The following is a 7,460-nucleotide window of genomic DNA, read 5'->3' on the forward strand; positions in this document are numbered from 1 at the left end:
ATAGAACACAGCTAAATAAATAAATTCAGAGATGAGAATGGAAACTTCACCACAGAAAGTACCAAGATTCAGAACACTATAAGGGAATACTTCTCAAAACTTCATGCTAATAATGTTCAGAACTTGGCAGAAATGGACCATTTCCTAGCAAATATTGACATGCTGAAACTAAACCAATATCAGTTGAACCATCTTAAAAGGTCCATATAAAGCATTGAAATAGAAACAACAATAAGAGAACTCCCATTCAAGAAAAGCCCAGAATCAGATGGATTTACAGTGGAATTCTACAAGGCCTTCAAAGCAGAGCTCACACCAATACTCCTTCAAATCTTCAATGAAATTGAAAGAGAAATTTCACTACCGAACTCATTCTATGAAGCCATCATAACCCTCATCCCAAAACCAGGCAGGGACTCATCAATGAAAGAGAAGTATAGACCCATTTCTTTGATGAACATTGAAGCAAAAGTTCTCAACAAAATTTAGTCCAATGCACTTCAACTCTTCATCCAAATAATCATACATCAAGGTCAAACAGGATTCATTTCAGGGATGCAAATCAATTAATATAATTCATTACATCAACAAGAGCAAGAATAAGAACCACATGGTTATCACAATAGATGCAGAATTAGCATTTAACAAGAACCAATACCCATTTACGATGAAGGTTCTGGAAAAATTAGGAATCCAGAGAACCTGCCTCAATACAATAAAGGCTATATATGACAAAACTACAGCCAGCCTTATACTTAATGATGAAAAACTAAAGCCATTTCCTGTTAACTCAGAAATCAGACAAGGATGTGTAGTTTCTTTACTTATCTTCAATTTAGTATTAGAATACCTAGCTTCAGCAATAACACAAGATGCAAACATAAAAGGGATCCAAATGGGGAAAGATGAAGTAAAACTCTCCCTTTTTGCAGATGACATGATCTTGCATTTAAAGAATCCCACGGACTCCACTCTCAATTTAATCAAGTTGATTCAAAACTTTGGCAAAGTAGCAGGGTATAAAATTAACCCTCTAAAATCCATGGCTTTTCTGTATGCCAACAATAAGAAAAGCATGGCTGAAATCAGGAAAGCAACTCCATTGGTAATGGCGCTAGAAAAAATAAAATACCTATGAAGAGCTACAGTAACCCCATTTTAAGATTAACGCCACCAACCTGTAGCTGTGCTTCCCTCAGAATAACCTCAAAAGAGGAACAGTTCTCAAAAAACCGCAGGTTGCCACCAACCCTTCCTATCCTTAAGGAAAAGAACAGTTGACTAATTGTTCCATCAGAAAACGGGTAGTGCCATCAGGGTGGACTTAAACCCCCTGAACTTGTGAACTTGCTTGTGTGGAAACCCCTGAAATTGTGAACTTGCTTGTGTGAAGACCACCTAACCTTGATTATTTGATACTATAAAAGTGTTGTTAATTTTGTGCTCAGGGCCTCTTAGCATCACTGGTTATCTAGTGTTCAGAGAACCAAGCTCGAGCTTGCAATAAACAACTCTTTGCTGTTTGCATTGATCATGGTCTATGGTGGTCTGTTAGGGGGCATCCAAAATATGGGCACTTCTTCTGGGGGCTCATCCGTGATGCCCCCCATAAACTCACCCAGACCCCAAAGCATGGAGTCGTGAAAAACCCGAAAAGTAAGTGGAGTCATTACCGTTCTCTATTTTTGGTCGCCTGCAGATTCTGTATCTGTAATTCTGGTTTCCTGGGGGATCTGTATTCTGGTTGGCAAAGAGTCTTGTAGGACACGCTATAGGGCTGCCACGGGGTCTGTGGGAGAATTCCCCAGTCCCCATCTGGGTGAATTGCTGTTTAGTGCAACATTTTTGTGGAAATTTTCCATCTGTAGCCTGGCACTTTCATGCGGGAATTTTTTGGAGAATATTCTATCTAAGTCTGGCACTTTCTGGTTGGCAAATTACAACGCTCAGCATGTGTCTTTTTCTTTAGTTGTGTCTTTCTGTTGAGTGTTTTGCTTGTCGTTCTGATTGGGCACCTTCAATTTATCAACCATATTCAAGATGAAACTGTCACTGACTACCTGCAAGTGGCCCCAGCAAGATTTTAGCCTCAGGCCTTGGCCCACGGAGGTCTGAGCATGTGGGAGAACCTGTCAGTCTGAAGGGATGGCCACTAGAGACTTCTTTCCCTTGCTCCAGGATGACTGGGGATTCTTCTCCTCTTTGGAAGGCCCCTGTGTCACGTTTGCAGGAATCTAAATGAAAAATCCTCCGGAGGTGAGTAGAGGGGATTCAAATCCCCTGGTAAATGGAATTGAGTCCCACTTGTGAATAATGGTGAGATGTCACCCCATTCACTCAGACCTGATTTTGTCTTTGTGGCCACTTGTCTGTCTTGTTTATTTTGGTGTGGTTTCTGTTCTGTTTTCTGAGGTGGGGAAGTTCTTGGTGAAGGTGGCCAGCTCACTCACCAGACTCTGGATTCAGCTTGCTGAGTGAGAATTGTGAAGAGTTCTGATAGGTATGAACTGGGGGCCCATTCGTCCCCAACCCAGCCTTTGGTTGTTGTCTAGTTCTGTTTTAGAATTGGTACCAGTTTTAAGTGTGGATACGTGGTTTTTGTGTTTCTTTGTGTTTTTGTTATTAATTTGAACATTTCTGGGGGAATAAAAGTTCCAGCCCCTAGCTGGGCTCAGTCACAGACGTGCTATGCCCCCTTCCTATGAGGCGTGGAAGGTTGGTTCCCTTGACACCTCAGGCCATATTTTCTCCTTGTGGAGTCTGCAAGTGGGGAGGGTGTGGAAGGCTGTGTGCCTGGTTTGGACTTTTCAGCTAGTCCTGACAATGTAAAAATTTGAAAATTGCTCTTGTCTAAAATTGGATAAAAAAAAATCAGGCCAGTTTACTTTCAGGCAACCCCCTCCCCCAGCCCTCCTCCAACAGAAGGGATTAAAAAGATCCATTGGTCAATTGCCTTGCTAAAAAGCATGCTCTGGGAAAATGAAGCTCAACAAAGGTACTTAGTTTTAAAGAAAAATTGTCTTAAATTTTTGTTTAAAAATTTAAAAATGTACATACAACTGATTTTGATTTTTGTGCACTTTAACATCTGTGTGAGTGTTTTGTAGGTGTTTGTGAACATGTTCAAGATAAAAATTTTCAGCATGCTGTAACAATTAGGTGAGATAAAATTTCAAATGTAAAAGGTTATGAGGTTTGGACATTACCAAAATTTTAAATAACTTTTACATTGTTTTAAATGGCTTTTCAGAAATTCTTTAACTTAAAAATTAGAAAATCTGGTATTTAAAAACCTAATATTTTAAAATGCATTGGCTGTTTGGGATTTAGTTCCCATGGCAAAAATTTGGGGATAAATACAAAAATTAAAATATAAAACTTAGTTTTACACTGTCAAAAAAGGTTACCTGTTCTGTCTGTCTAAAACTGTATTTTATTTATGAACCAAGAAAAGGAAAAAGAAAAGAAAAGGGAAAAACTTAGAAGCCAACAGAAGATCTACCTTTAGGGAAGAGGGTAAGCCGGTAAAAGTTCAGTTCAGCTGGTCATGCATGGTGGGACAGACCCTCGGGGGAGTCCACAGATGGTGGGACAGGTCCTGGGAGGAGTCCGTGCATGGCAAAAGATGGAAACTTATCACAAATTCAGTGCATCTAACCCTAGAGAGTCAGATTGGGTGCGTGCCTATTCCATAGGAGATGCCGAGTGGCCCATCTTTGTACTGTCCTTATTCCCTGCATATAGACTTTGAAAACATGATGATAAAAATTACTTATGTGGTGATCTGATTTGTATTGTTAAAACTGCCCCTTGGATGTGTTAAAATTAAATTTAATAAGGCCTTAAAAAGAGGACTAAAAAAGTTTATTTGTGTAATGTGACTTGCTTTTAATGATCTTCTACAATTAGGATGCTTTTAAAAGTTATAAAGGTTAAGCCTAGCTTCTTGGTACAGTGACAGTAATTGTAATTCTTTCATTAAGGAAAAATTCTTATGTGAGTTTAAAAGTTTTTAATGTGTATCTGTTTTAAAACAAGCAGATAAGAGACAATGAGTGACACTTCGCCTAAAGATTTTAATGGATCTTTTCAAAACGCAAATAAAAACTGAATTATAAAAAATTAAAAGAGAATAATAAGAAGCTTAAAAATTAGGAATGGATTTTGGTATATAAAATTTAAAAGTAAGATTGTTCTTAACATTTGCCTCAAATTGAACAAAAATTTAGGATTACCAAAATAATTGCTATTCAGGTTTGTTCTTATAGGTTTTTTTTAATAGTTTCCAGCAAGCCCAGAGCAAAGCACAGAAGATTCTTACAAATTTCTAAGATGTAAGTTTGGCTCTTAATATGTTTTAGGTAAGAGCATGCTTAAAAGCTACTTCTATGTTGACGACCTTATTGCTTTTAATTGGAGTAAAGTGGCCTTTTATGAGACTCATAGATCTGCAAACTGGTTCAAAGCCAGCCCAGACAGAAAAAGGTCCCTGTGAGAGTGTCACCTCTACTCAGCCAGCAGAGTGCTGAATGTGTAAGCAGAGTTGCTTTGGGACTCAAAGTGGCAGAATGTTAGCCTTCAGCTGGAGAGCTGAGGGACAGCACTCAGGCCCCAAGTTCCAAGTCCAGCAACCAGCTAAGGGACATGCCAATAAGGCATTTTTCCAAGCATGCAGAAGACATTCCTGGGACAAAAACAATGGTGGAGCTTCCAGAGGCAGTAAGCCACTGATTGGATGTCAGAAATGTCAGATCATAGAGTCATTTGTGCACGGCTCTTCAAAAACTACTGAGCCAGGAGATCATGGGAAGATAGGTTGTAAGCATGCCTAATGTTCATGACTGCCTTGTAAGGGCCAGGAACTTGTCAGTCATCAATGATAGTAGTAAAAAGCTAGGGTTGTAAAATGTGGGGGATAGTTTAAATCCCAACCCAAGTATGTGCCAAAAGCCTTAATTGGCAGTAATTGAGGTGACACCAGCTACATAATATTCATCTGCTCAGAAAATGTTTTTAAACCTGAGATTGTGTTTCTATTAGCATCTGTCTGACGACCTGCACAGGTAACTTAGGCATTGTTAGGTTCACTAGAGATCACATTCCTAAGCCATCCAAAAAGATGCTTTTACAAACTAGAGTGCTAAACAAGCTACACCGCTGTAGCCGGAGACTGCTGTAGCTATAGAACAGGTTTTTGCATTTGTCAAAATTTAAAATATTGTTCTTAATGATATCTAACCCTGGTAACCTCTTTGTAAAATAGGCTAAGGTTATGTGTTCCTGCCTAGGTAGGATCAACGCCCAAAAAGTCAGCTTGAAGAAGTTATAGAATATAGACCTTTGCCCATCAATCCCTTTCTTTTGTTTGTTTAAGAAAAGTTTTACTAATATGTTAATATTTCAGCAAAGTTGAAGTTATTGCAATAGGTTTAAAAGGCAGACACACTATTACAGGCTATAAAGTAATGAATAAGTTTTATACAATTAAATATTACAGACAGATGGGATATATTAACTACCAGACAGAAATTAAATTTGTAAGACTAAATCCAGTATTAGCACCTACAATATCTCTGCAAGTTGGAACTTTTTAACTACTTCATTCTCTAATATATTCCTTAATTTTCTCCCAAAACAGTGCTCTCAAATCCTGAAAAAAAAGGAGAACATAAGAAACTCCAATACTAAGAACGTATAGACAAAAGAACTAGAAATCTCGACTGAAGTCTTGAGAGTTCCACATGGGTCACTTAGCTCACTTTATTTGAACCAAACCTAACATTTCTGTGTACTGAATACTGTATATGAGGAGAATATGGATCAGAAAGTTTGTCCGTATGATTAAAAATTAGCAATATACAGTATTATTCCTATCAAACTTTTTCTTAAAAGTTATCTTTATAACAAAACTATATTTAAAGTATTATTACACTGTGTATTACAAATTCAGGAAAAGAGCAGGGACATTTATGTGTTTGACAATTTAGCATCCACTTCATTGTGCTTATTTGTGTAAATGAACAAGCAACACAAACCACATCTTCCCACATCCAAAGGTAATGCAAATCAACCTAAGTCACCCAAGAAAAGAATGAACATTGCATTAAATACTGATTTTATGAGCAAAAATTGCTGTAATAAAACAAATAACATTATACTCCTTTTTTCATTGAGCTTCGGCTTGAGAAACTGAACAGCAGAAATAAATCTTAAGATTTGAAACATGGCAGAAATGATAGTTCTCTGAAATCTGGGAGATGCATTGGCAAAACCACAGACATAATACACCCCTTACCTAGAGAAAAGCTTTTTATTAATCAGAATTTTGGCTAAGATTTGACTTCTTGAAGTATAAAGCTACCAGGTAAACTGGCTCAAGGAATGAAGAGAACCAATGGCAATTTCTTACCTGGTGGCAGGTAAGAAACAAACTTTGTATTAGGCCCTCTAACTGCATACTTTATTTAATGACTGAATTTTAAAAAGTGAAATGCTTCATTGTATTTTCTCAGAAGCTAATCAAAAGATGACAAGTCCTACACAATTTGGAGACACAAAGTGGATGCTGAGTGACTAGAAGTCACATCAGGTGTGGAATTTTAGAAAGTTAGTCCTCGGCATAAATGGCACCATGGCTCTGGCAGCAGATACAAAGGATTGATGCTCTGGAGAGGAGGTAGGGACACTCTGCGATTGACCCATGGACAGATGAGGGTTCCAGCTGCAGGTGGGATCTTTAATTCTATGGCTTATCTTCCACTGCTCAAACCTCTGTCTTCATAAATGGTAATTTCAATAACTCGAAGTCCTCTCTCAATGGGATCTGTCAGGAGGAGGCCTTGGGGAGCATATATCTTCTCATTCTGTTCTTGAATATATTTGGAGACTTTCTTCAGAACCTTCTCATAATGGGTTTCCATGCACAAGAAGATGGTATATGCTGTTAAACAAGCCAAACAGCCTTCAAGATATGACTGGCCCCCAAGCTTCTCTACTTCTGCGTAAAGATTATTTAGAGTTCGAACTGTTTCTTCAAATTGCTGCCTACCAATCCTGTTCTCCAACTCTGCGGGACACTTGGTCTAGAACTGACAGGGTGTGCCACTGCTGTAGTCGCGCTGAATGAATACCTTCCTGGACACAGGCGCCTGCTGCGGCCTCATGGCGAGGACAGGACCCGCCGCCCTGCCTCCTAGGCCCTCCAGCTGCTGTTGCGCTGGGCCCCATCAATCCTTTTTTTAAGATCAAGAGTCCAGAGTAAGTTTTGGAAAAACGAGGCAAAATAGAAAAAATAATTATTTTTTTTTAAAAAATAGGCATAAAGAATAGTGTTAACAGGTGTGCAAGTGTTCAGACTGCATCTGTTGGAGATGGTTACAAGATTAAGCCTTTCGTGTTTGTTTAAAAATATATATGGTTAGTAAAAAAATGTCATTTTGGTAAATTATCCTGGGCTATTG

The 7,460-nt window shown here is 38.5% G+C and overlaps 1 pseudogene; it reads right to left on the bottom strand.

Moving 5' to 3' along the window:
* Nucleotides 1–6,426: 6,426 nt before the first annotated feature.
* On the bottom strand, nt 6,427–7,163 carry LOC138839089 (golgin subfamily A member 7 pseudogene; annotated as a pseudogene).
* Between the last annotated feature and the right edge of the window lie 297 nt (nt 7,164–7,460).

This window comes from Dipodomys merriami, unplaced genomic scaffold, assembly GCF_024711535.1.
Source record: "Dipodomys merriami isolate MVZ:Mamm:240054 unplaced genomic scaffold, mDipMer1.0.p SCAF_292, whole genome shotgun sequence".
Classification (NCBI taxonomy): Eukaryota; Metazoa; Chordata; class Mammalia; order Rodentia; family Heteromyidae; genus Dipodomys; species Dipodomys merriami.